We start from the raw sequence: 12265 nt of genomic DNA, 5'->3' as shown, positions 1-12265 counted from the left end.
TTATCATCAAACCCTCCTCCAACCCCAACTACTGGCAGCCTGTTCTCCATTCCTAGTTTCCAGTGTGTCACGTAAATGGATTCATGCACTATGTAACCTTTTGGAATTGGGGTCTTTCTCTGAGTGATACACTCAGATTTATCCATGTTGTTGTATATATATCCATAACTCATTCCTTTTTATTTATTTATTTTTAAAAAAAATTTTTTTAACGTTTTATTTATTTTTGAGACAGGGAGAGACAGAGCATGATCGGGGGGAGGGTCAGAGAGAGAGGGAGACACAGAATCTGAAACAGGATCCAGGTTCTGAGCAGTCAGCACAGAGCCCGACGCGGGGCTCGAACTCACGGACCGTGAGATCGTGACCTGAGCCCAAGTCAGACGCTTAACCGACTGAGCCACCCAGGCACCCCAACTCATTCCTTTTTATTGCTGAGAAGTATTCTATTGTAGGGATATTCCACCATTTCTTTATTATTTGCCTATTGGTGGACATTTGGTTTGTTTTCAGTTTTTGGCGATTTTGAATAGAGCTTCTATAAGGCTTGACATAACCAGTTGTTGTATGAATGTAAGTTTTCATATGTCTCAAGTAAATACCTAGAACAGGAGGGGCGCCTGAGTGGCTCAGTTAGTTCATCGTCCAACCTGGGCTCAGGTTATGATCTCACGGTTCGTGAGTTCAAGCCCCGCTTGGGGCTCTGTGCGGACGGCGCTGAGCCCGGAGCCTGCTTCAGATTCTGTGTTTCCCTCTCTCTCTGCCCCTCCCCCACTCTTGCTCTGTCTCTCAAAAATAAATAAAAACATTTTTAAAAACATAAAAAAAACTACCTAGAACAGGGGCTGCTGGGTTCTATGGCAAGTATATGTTTAACTTTCTAAGAAAGCACCAAACTGTGTTCCAGAGTGGCTGTATTGGTTTGCATTCTTATCAGAAGAGTATGAAAGTTTCACGTGCTGTGCATCCTTGATATCACTTGGTATTTTCTTTCTTTTTTTTTTTAAGTTTATTTATTTATTTTGAGGGAGAGAGAGAGAGAGGGACGGAGAACATGAGCGGAGGAGCAGAGAGAGAGAATCCCAAGCAGGCTCTGTGCCGTCGATGCAGAGCCCAATCCCACAAACCAAGAGTCGGACACTCAATCAACCGAGCCAGCCAGGCACCCCAGGACTTGGTATTTTCAGTTTAAAATATTGGGTTTTGTTTTTTTTTTTGCCACTCTAAGAGATATTAATGGTATCTAGTTGTAGATCCAATTTGCATTTCCCTAATGCATCTTTTGAGCATCTTTTCATGTGCTCTTGGGAATCCTGAGAATTAATAAACCTGGACCCCAACTCAGAAACGAACCTACAGTGCTAAATAGACCTATATGGATTCACATTTGGCCTGACATACTGGAACATTTTAGCAGCCATGCTCAGCAGATGACAATTGGATTCAAAGCACATATGCCAGGACTGTCCAGCCAGCAAGCAGGCGGCAAGAGGCTCCTGGCTGTTAAGCACTGTCTCCCCTGCTCCAGGTTTTATGTAGAGGAAAACACTTTGTGCCTTTGCCTTCGGGATGGGCTCCTTGTCAGACTCTACGTCATTCTTGTCATGGTTTTTTCCCCTGAGCCTCCTACTTAACATTCTCCCTTCCTTCTTTCCTTTGCTAAAGAACAATTTATTCAAAGCCCGCTGCATGCCAGGCACTGTGCTAGGCTCTAGGGTCACAAAGTTGAGGAAGATGCCCACTTACGGTAGGTTCACATTCCAACGGGGGGAGGATTAACGTAAAGCAGATTTTTAAATACAGTGCAGTGAAGGCAGTGAGGGACCAGTGTTCCAGGCCTTTGGGGACCTGGAGGAGAGGGATTCTTGGAGAAGATAACGCCTGTAAGGAGTCCTGAAGAACGGGTGGGTATTGGACTAAGAGACACAAAGAGGGCACTCCAGGTAGAAGAGACAGGCTAAGCGAAGCCCTGGCAATAAGAAATAGCTTGCTGGGGCGCCTGGGTGGCTCAGTCGGTTAAGCGTCCAACCCTTGGTTTGGGCTCACGTCATGATCTCACAATTCCTGGGATTGAGCCCTGCATTGGTCTCTGTGCTGACAATGAGGAGCCTGCTTGGGATTCTCTCTCTCCCTTAGCAACTTGCTCTCTCTATCAAAATAAATAAACATAAAAAAAGAAAAGAAAGAAATAGCATGCTGTGTGCGCACTTCTATGAGAAATTCAATTTTACTCAAATCTATGGATGGAGGTGTAGAGTGGCAGGACATAGAGTTAATGAAGGAGACAGGGCTGGATCATGGAGAAGCTTGGCTGATGCACTTGAATTTATCCCCAAAGTTATAAGGTGCTCTTATTTTATTTACCTATTTTTAATGAATATTTTTCTTTCCTTTCATTGATCTTTTTTTTTTTTTAATGTTTCATTTTTGAGAAAGAGACAGACTGCAAGCAGGGGAGGGGCAGGCAGAGAGGGAGACACAGAATCTGAAGCAGGCTCCAGGCTGCGAGCTGTCAGTACAGAGTCCGATGTGGGGCTTGAACCCCTGAACAGTGAGATCGTGACCTGAGCCAAAGTTGAACGCTTACAACTGAGCCACCCAGACGTCCCCATAAGGTGCTTTTAACAGTTAGATTTTGAGGGTGCCTGGGTGGCTCAGTCGGGTAAGTGTCTGACTTTGGCTCAAGCCATGATCTCGTGATTTGTGACTTTGAGCCCCTGGCCCAGCTCTGTGCTGACAGCGTGGAACCTGCAGCCTGCTTCAGATTCCGAGTCTCCCTCTCTCTCTGCCCCTCCCCCACTCACACCCTGTGTCTCTCTGTCTCAAAAATATATAAACATTTTTTTTTTAAGTTAGATTTTGGTTTTAGAAGTGCCTTGCTTTTCTGCTCTGTTGATTCTAACTCAATCTTCAAGGTCCATCTCAAAGGCCACTCCTTTGGGAAGTCCTCTCTAATCATCCTAACCAGAAACTTGGGCTCCTTCCTGGGGCTCTTCACCCATCTTTTGTACTTACTATCAGTCTGCCTGGAGGGTGGGAACTATCATTCACCCCACTTTGGGCTCCTCGTGACACTTGGCACAGGGTCAACACACAGAAGGTGCTAATAAATACTTCATGAGGGGTAGCTGGGTGGCTCAGTCAGTTAAGCCTCTGGCTTTTGGCTCAGGTCATGATCTCACGGCTTGTGAGTTTGAGCCCTGCGTCGGACCCTGTGCTGACAGCTCAGAGCCGGGAGCCTGCTTCCGATTCTGTGTCTCCCTCTCTCTCTGCCCCTCCTCCCCTGCTCGTGCCCTGTCTCTTGCTCCTTCAAAAATAAATAAGCGCTAACAAATTAAAAATAAATAAATAAATAAATAAATACACAAATACTCGATGAATGTGAATGAATTTGTGAATAGAAGTTTTCTGGGCAGCCCAGCTCCAGAATCTGTCAGATTATACTAGTGGTTCTCAAATTTAAGTATTTGTCAGAATCACCTAGAGGGCTTGTGGATTGCTGGGCTTAGCCCCCAAGTTTCTGATTCATAGGTCTGGGAAGGAGAAGGGGACTGAAAATTTGCATGTTGGACATGCAAAAGAAGTTCCCAGGTGATCATGCTGCTGCTGCTGGGGACCACACTCAAGGAACCTTTGATGTGGCTATGGTTACAGTTCAGGTGCTTCTCACAGACAAGCCCTGGGCTGGGCATTGTCAAGGGGCCCTCTTTGCTGCTGTTGCTGCTGTTTCTTGTCTGACCACCTGATGCTTCAGTGGATCCCTTCAGGGGATTTCCTTAGTCTTTACTCTGTCCCACCCCTTGGAGCTGGGGCTGGGCATTACAGTGCCCTCTCCTGGTCCTTTTCTCCCAGGGCCTCCCTAAGGCTTGTCAGAGGGAGCGTGGTCACATGGGTTCCTTAACAGGCTTCCCTCCCATTGAGTAGCTCCACCAGCGAGCCCCAGAGGACAAGACAAATCCCGAGTATGACGCATGAAGAAGCCTGGGATATAACGTGGCTCTTTCTGATAGGGTCAGAAAGGGGTCTTGTCCCCTTTAAGACCCCTGCTTCCTGGGCCTCTGCAGTTCCCCCATCTCCCTCTCCCAGGGTGGGAAGAAGCCACTAAATTAACAGCTCCACTTCCTGCAGCACCTGGGGCTCTGCCTCCCCTGAGCCCCTGCCACCCCCCTTCCGGCTTCCCAGGTCAATTACCAGAGTCAGGCGATGTTGGATGTTCTTCAGGTCTCATCTCAGGGGACTGGAGACCAGGAAAACTGGCTCAGAGAGGCAACCCTGGGGGTAGGAGGAGGGGAGGAGGAGTGGTTCCTAAGGGAAACTGTCATTTGATTGGCTGTTTTTCTCTCCTTCTTTGAGTGTTGGCTCACAGCAAGTCTGTGACACCCTGTGACTACCCAAGTGTGAGCCTTGTAGAGCTCAGCGATGCAATGGGTTGGGCTAGAGCTGCTCAAAGAGGCCTCAGAATCCTTCTGGGCCTCTCCGGTGCCGGCAGCCCCAGAGGGGCTGCGGGAGTTGCAGCCTGAGCAGCTGTCATTGCCATCAAGCCCTGATGGGGTCCAGCGCAGCCTCGTGGGAGAGATCACCAAGTGTTTTGAGCAAAAGGGATTCTCCTCACTGCTACGAAATCAATTCAGGCTTCTGAAGACCTTCTCAAGGAACACCACATTGACCTGAAGGACGGTCCATTCCTTGCCGGCCTGGTGAAGTACATTCAGTCAGGACCTGTGGTTGCCAGGGTCTGGGAGGGGTTGAATGTGGTGAAGACAGGACAAGTGATGCTCAGGGAGACCAACCCTGCAGACTCCAAACCTGGGACCATCCGTGGGACTTTTGCAGCCGAGTTGGCAGTGATTCCGTGCAAAGTGCAGAGAAGAAGATTAGCTTATGGTTTCAGCCTGAAGAGCTGGTAGATTAGAAGAGCTGGGCTTAGAACCGGATCCATGAGTGACAAGAGAACCAACCTCAGTTCTTTCCCCATTCCACTCTCTCTCCCTCCCTTGAGCAGTGGGCCAGGCTCTAGCAAATTTAGCTATTTTTGAGAACTTCCTCATAATCTGGAGGGGAACTCTTGGAGCTGGATATGCTCCCTATAGAGTATTATTATGTTTTATCCCCCCCTCTCCCCCCAGAAAAAAGAATCTTCTGGGCCCAGCTTAGACCTTGGAGGCCTTTGTAAATTCAGTAAAGAGAGCTAACTTCTGCGGGCGGTGGCTGCCATAGGACAGAAGCAGCGAACCTCAGCAAGGAGGTGGGAGAGACTCTGGAGAAACCGAGAAGACGGATGCTTGGCAAGGGTTCATGTTTGGACCTAGCTGGGAGACTGAGCCCTTAGAGGCTCAAGTGTGCCGAGAATCTTCCACAGAAACTGATCTAGACACTGGGTCCCAGGCCCGGACCAGGGAGTCACATTGCCGGGGGGACCGGGATGGGGGACATTCTGCATTGTACCAAAGATTCCAAGTGATTTTTGTCTAAATTTAAAAATATATATATGTGTATATAATGAAAATCTACAAACAGACAGAAAAGTGGTATACCCACCTTCTAGACTGTCATTTCAATTTAACTCTATGTGCTTCATCACATACCCATTCTACCCACCCACCCATCCTTCTTTCCCCCCAGCAATTCGTTCTTTTTTGAGGCATTTCAAAGAAGTTGCAGACATCAGTATACTTCCTGTAAATACTTCAGCATGCACTTCATTAAATGGGGATCAGTATTGATTTACAAGTTTTTACTTTTGAGAGGAGATTTACATAAAATGAAATGCCTCAATCTTAAGCGTACATTTGCTACATGTTACCAAATGCATTTACCTGTGTAACCCAAATCCCTATCAAGATATGGAACGTTACCAACATGCCAAAAAGTTCCCCCTTCCTACTCAATCCCTGCCCTACTCAATCCCTTCCTACTCAATGCCCCTTCCGACTCAATCCCTGCCCTCACTTCATCCCCCACCCCTACCCCAGAGGTACCACTAACCTAATTTTTTTCCGTCATAGATTGTTTGCTTGCTTTGGGACTTTATATAATTGAAAGCATATAGTGTATACTATTTTGTGTAAAGCTTCTTCTGCTCAGTGTAATTTTTTTGAGATTTATCCATATTGGTGCAGTTTGTTCCTTTTAATCGCTGAATAATATTGTATTGTATGAACATACTACAGTTTCTGTATCCATTTTCCAACTGATGGGCATAACTAGTATGGCGATGGTGTTGTGGAGAAGTTCAGGACAGAGGAAATGCCCACGATATTCTATTAACAAACATTTCAGGGGGCACCTGGGTGGCTCAGTTGGTTAAGCGGCCAGGTTATAAGCAGCTCGGGTTATGATCTTGCGGTTCATGAGTCCGAACCCCCTGTTGGGCTCTGTGTGGACAGCTCAGATCTTGGAGCCTGCTTCAGATTCTGTGTTTCTGTCTCTCTCTACCCCTCCCCTGCTCATGCTCCGTCTCTCTCTCTCTCTCTCTCTCTCTCTCTCTCTCTCTCTCAAAAATAAATTTAAAAACAGTAAAAATTTAAAAAAAAAGAAAAAAATTTCAGGATGCAAAATTTATATGCAATATGATCACAACTGTGTGAAGAAAATAATTCATAAAAATATGCTAAAATGTTAACAGTGGGTTTTCTGTGCTCTAAATTTTTAAAATTCATTTAATTTTATTTATTTTTATAAATAATTATAGATTTGGAAGAAGCTGTCAAGGTGGTACAAAGAAGTCCCATACACTTCATCCACTGTCCTCGATGGTTACATCTTACATGACTTAGTACAATATTAAAACCAGAAAAATGTCCTTGCTATAAAGTGTGTGTATAGTTCTGTATCATTTATTCACACATGTAAATTCGTATAACCACCACATGCAAGGTACAGAATTGTTTCATCACCTCAAAGATGCAACCCTTTATAGCCACACCCATCTCCTCTCCCACCATCCCTAAGCCTTTGCAACCATTAATCTGTTCTCCATCTCTATAATTTTGGCATTTTGGAATGTTACATAACTGGAATCACATAGTGTGTGGCTTTTTGAGATTGGCTTTTTTCACTCAGCATAATGTCCTGGAGACCCATCAAAGTTGTTAGGTGTATCTGTAGTTCACTCCTTTTAATTGCTGAGTAGCATTCATTCAATGGTATAAGTAATTCTGCTCACCTGCTTTTCAAATTTCCTACTGAGTATGAAACATTTTAATTCTTAGGAAAAAGGAAAAGTACTGATAAGCAGGGGCAATGCATAGAGAAGCAGTTCATGCCTTCAAGGGAATGTTGTGTTGAATTAAATAATAGAATTTTAGACTTGGAGTGCCCTTGAAAGTCACCTGGGTAAGTTTTTCACTTTGTAGGAGTTTTCCCTGCAATATCCTGACAGGTAGCTGTGCAGCCTCTGTGTGGATACTCCTAGTGATGGGGAACTCACTATCAAATAAAGCAGCTCCTTCAATTGATAACAAGATATGCCTTTCTTCCTGGAGTTTGGGCATGACTGAGGGAAGATCTTCTGTCATAGGTTGTTTTTATCCTGCCTGGGCTCTCTTCCCTATCTCCCCTAACCAAGCCCAAACAGTGAGCAAAGCCTGCAGAGCCTGAGCAAGCTATTGGATATGCTAAGTCCAGGAATGACCTCTCTGAGGAGATTTCAGTATTCACTGGCTTAGAAAAATAAGAGCTGCAGGGGCGCCTGGGTGGCACAGTCGGTTAAGCGTCCGACTTCAGCCAGGTCACGATCTCGCGGTCCGTGAGTTCGAGCCCCGCGTCGGGCTCTGGGCTGATGGCTCAGAGCCTGGAGCCTGCTTCCGATTCTGTGTCTCCCTCTCTCTCTGCCCCTCCCCCGTTCATGATCTCTCTCTGTCCCAAAAATAAATAAACGTTGAAAAAAAAATTAAAAGAAAAATAAGAGCTGCAGACCTTTTAAAATGGAATGAAATTCTGCATGAGCACACACACACACACACACACACACACACAGATACCCATGGTCCTCTTGGAATAGTCTCCTTTCTGCCTTGAAGGTTGCCCCCCAGAAGGCACTGAACCACTAATCCAAGAGGAAAGATCTCAGATTCTCTCCTTCTTCAAGTCCCCAGGATCAGACCTGAGATCAATTTCTTCCCCTTCCGCTTTCCTTGAGAGCAGACTCTGATCTGTCCATGGTTCTGATTGTTAATGTATTTCACTTGAGGGCAAGACATGGGTTCTTTCGTTCCTTCACGATAACTAATATACGCTGAGCACTTATTATGCCCCAGGGACTGTGATGTCCTTACATTCAGCCTCTTTTTATTGTGGTCTTCCAGACATAAGGAAAAAGAGCACAGATCATAAACATACAACACAATGAATTTTCATACAGCGGATATATTCATGTAACCAAAACAAAGATCTAGAAACAGAACATTATGAGATTAGTTTTTTCCTACTTTTGCACTTTACATAAATGGATCATACAAATTGTCTTCTCTTTTGTGTCTGGCTTCTATTATGCTTGGGAAGTTTATTCATATTCTAGATAGTTGTAGTTTGTTCATTGTTGTTGTCATGTAGCATTACCTTGTGTAAGACGTTATGCAATTTATTCGTTCTGCTGCTGATGGGGTATTTGAGTTGTTTCCAGTTTTCTGCCATTATGAATATTGCTGATATAAACATTCTTGCTCATATCTTTTGGCGAACATATGTTTTTCTATAACATATATTAGATACACATGTATAGAGGAGTATGTATACACATACACACATATACATTGGGTGGACTGCAGTGCGTTTTTAAATTCCCATTTTCAGATGAGAAAACTGAGGCTTGAAGAAGTTGAGCCAGAAAGTAGTGGAGCTGGGCTGCAAATCCTATCCCGTCTGGCATTGGAGCTCAAGCTCTCTATCCGTCATGTTTTACTGCCTCCTGGCACACAGGCCATTTAGAGGTACTCATGATGTGCCAGACTGGTTGCTGCCACTGAGGGAAATAAAAAAAGAGAGGAATGCACAGTCACTCTAGAAGGAAAACAATGGATGTTGGTAAGGCACATGGGTGTGACAAGAAGTCTAAGGAAAAAGGGGTCATTTGTATCCTGGAAGATCACAGGAGGCTTCCTAAAGGAAAAAGCATCTAAAGAGAAAAGATGGGGGAAGCTTCTGGGCGTGCCAAGGTGAAGGGAAGGAGTGCCAGGCTGAGAGAGTCTGAGGGCACAAGAAGAGTAAGTCCTCATATAATCGTAGCCACAAGGGCCCTCAGAGATCACCTTGTCCAGTCACCATTGTCCGCTCACCCATTTTTGCATTGCTGGATTCCAAATTTATATAGCCAGTCTTGACCATCCCTCTTATCTCCAAACTCTTTTCTTTTTCGTTGGGTGACAAATCTGCATTTCAAATTTAACATTGCCAAGACAGGGCTCCCAACCCTGTCCACTCACACTCACTCCAAACTGCTCCTCTTCCAATCTTTCTTGCTCTTAGGAACTACCAGCCACTAATTACTCAGGCTCCAGACCACAGCATCATCCTTCCTTCCTTCCTTTCCCATACCCAACCCATGAGCACTCCCCCTCAGCTGTATCTACAAAGCACATCCTGAATCTGGTCTCTCCTTACCACCTCCCCGCGACCCCTCTGGTCACGACTGTCACCATCGCTCACCTGGACAACTGCAACAACATCCTCCCTGCCTTCCTGTTTCTGTGTTCTTCCCGAAGGCCACAAGGAGAAGCCTACTTTGCCTCTTCCAGCTTCTGGTGGCTCCAGGTGTTCATTGGCTTGGGACTTCCTAACTCCAATCTCTACTCTGTCTTCACATGGCCTTCTTCCCTGCATCTTCTCTCCCTATTATTGGTGACTTCCTCTTATTTTTTTAGGGCCAACCTGGATGATCCACAGTGATCTCATCTTAAGACCCTTCACTTAATTACATCTGCAAAGATCTTTTTTCCAAATAAGGTCACATGCATAGCTCCCGGGTGGACATACCTTTTAGGGAGCCAAAAGGTACTGTACAACCCAGTGCAGAGGTGAAACTCAAAAGAAAAAAAAAAAAGCTAAAAGAGTGTAAACTGAGTTTAAACTTTAGTCCTCCAGTGAGCGATTCCTTTTCAAAGCATAGAAGACTCCTGCCCTGCACATGCTTGCTATTTCAGCACTGACTGTCCACGCATCACTTCAAAGGTCATTGTGAGGAGGGAGTGTCTGCATTGTGCTCGCTGCAAGGCTAATTCGGGGCTATGAGTCTAGCCAGGGGCATTGCTGCAACCCCAAACCCATCAGATCCTCTCTGCTCATTACTGGGGGGGGGGGGGGAGGGGGGTATTGCCACTACGATTAAGGGGCCAAAATAGTTTCTTTCTAGAAAATGACCTTTCCAAAGAGAGTCACCTGCTATGCAGATAGTGAAAGGAAAAAGAAGGGTGCCTGGGTGGCTCAGTTGGTTAAGTATCTGACTTGGCATCAGGTCATGATGTCGTGGTTCAAGAGTTTGAGCCCCGCGTCAGGCTCTGTGCTGACAGCTGTGAGCCTGGAGCCTTCAGCCTGCTTCATATTCTATGCTTCCCTCTCTGCCCCTCCCCTGCTCTCTCTCTCTCTTTCTCTCCCTCTCTCTCAAAAATAAATTTAAAAATTAAAAAAAAAAAAGAAAGGAAAAAGAAGGGGTCCAAGGATGGCAGGCAGCCTCTAAGATGAATGTTCCCTCAATGGTCTCCCTTCCTGGTTTTTATGTCTACATGTCGTCCCCTCCCCCTCAAGCATGGCCTGGATCTAGTGACTTCCCTCTACTAAATACAATACAGTAAGAATGTCAGGATGTTATTTCCGAAATTAGGTCACAAAAGACTGTGGCTTCTGTACTGCTCACCTTTCCTCACTCTCTAGCTTCCTTGCTTCTAGGGAAGCCAGCTTCCATATCAAGCTGCCCTGTGGGAGGCCCATGTGGCGAGGAACTGATATCTCTAGCCAACAGCCTACAAGAACCTGAGGTCCAGCAGCCCTCAGAGAACTAAAGCCCGCCAACAACCTTGTGAGCAAGCTTGGAAGTGGACCTTCCAAGGCCGGCAGACAAGCCACAGGAATGAGCTTCGAACCTGATCTCCTCCACCCCCAGCTGAACCTTCCCATGTTGCAGCCTCAGCCAACGCTTTGATTGGGGCCTGTGGGAGACCCTGAGCCCCAGGCCCCCAGCTACGCTGTGCCCACAGAATCTGTGAGATGATAAACACTCATCGCTGATGATAAACACTCATCGTGAAGCCGCTAAGTTTTGGAGTCATTTGTTGTACAGCAATAGATACACCCAGATATAAATTTCTAGGCTCTACTCAACCACGTGGAAGGCTCAGGCTATAACCGTAGCTATGTTGACAAATTCGAGGATTCACAGATATTAGCTCATATCCCTTCTGGGGAGAATCTACAACATCTCCTCCCACTCCTTTTTATATTTTTAAAGAAACAGAATATCAAACTATAGTGACAGTTACACATTCTTTTTTTTTTCCCCCAGCTTAATGTGTTAGGAGCATTTTCTCATCTCATTAACTGTACTTCGAAGCATTATTTATTCCTCGCGCCTCTCCAGCAGCCCATTTGATGAGTGCACCAACATTAATTTAGTCACTTCCCTCTCTCATGTTTTGAGCTCAAGGTGGGGTTTTAAGTCTTCGGTTCACGCCTATCGGCGCATGCTGGCCCCTTCAAGCAGGGCTTGTGGGGAGAGGGGGTAGGGGGCATGGGGTAGGGAGAAGGCAGGATCACCTATGTTTAAGTGTTTCTCATGCTGCATCAAGCCTACAACACTTCCTGGCTATGTGTCCTTTGCTTGTTACTTAACACCCCCAGGCCTCAGTTTCCCTTTCCGAACAGTGGGAATAACGACCGTACCTACCTCACAGAGTTATTAGAGGCACAACCCGGGGGTTAACCCAGGTGAAACACAGCACAGTACCTGACAAATTTTAGGTCATACGGACACAAGCCAGACCACAGTGTCCTCACACACAGGGCCTGCCCCTCGTTAAGTCTCAGTCCATGGCGCATGATATCAACTCTTGTCCCAGACTCCCGCTGACCTTCAGTGAAAAGTATCTTGGCTTTCCTCCCACCAGTCTGCTCTCCATGAACCTGTGGTTCAGACCCCCACCGCCGGCACCACCCACAATCCTGAAACCATCACCCTTGGTCTAGCTGCGTGGCCCCGGACAAGTACATCCCATCTCTGGGCCTCAGCTTCCTCATCCGCAATATGGGGAGGGGGTTAGATTGGGAGGCCCATGAG

At 46.1% G+C, this 12265-nt stretch overlaps 1 pseudogene; it reads left to right on the top strand.

Moving 5' to 3' along the window:
- Positions 1 to 4419: 4419 nt before the first annotated feature.
- LOC125146601 (nucleoside diphosphate kinase A-like) lies at positions 4420 to 4945 on the top strand (annotated as a pseudogene).
- Positions 4946 to 12265: the final 7320 nt, after the last annotated feature.

The sequence above is a fragment of the Prionailurus viverrinus genome, chromosome D1, assembly GCF_022837055.1.
Source record: "Prionailurus viverrinus isolate Anna chromosome D1, UM_Priviv_1.0, whole genome shotgun sequence".
NCBI lineage: Eukaryota > Metazoa > Chordata > Mammalia > Carnivora > Felidae > Prionailurus > Prionailurus viverrinus.
This window is presented reverse-complemented; position numbering and strand designations above follow the sequence as displayed.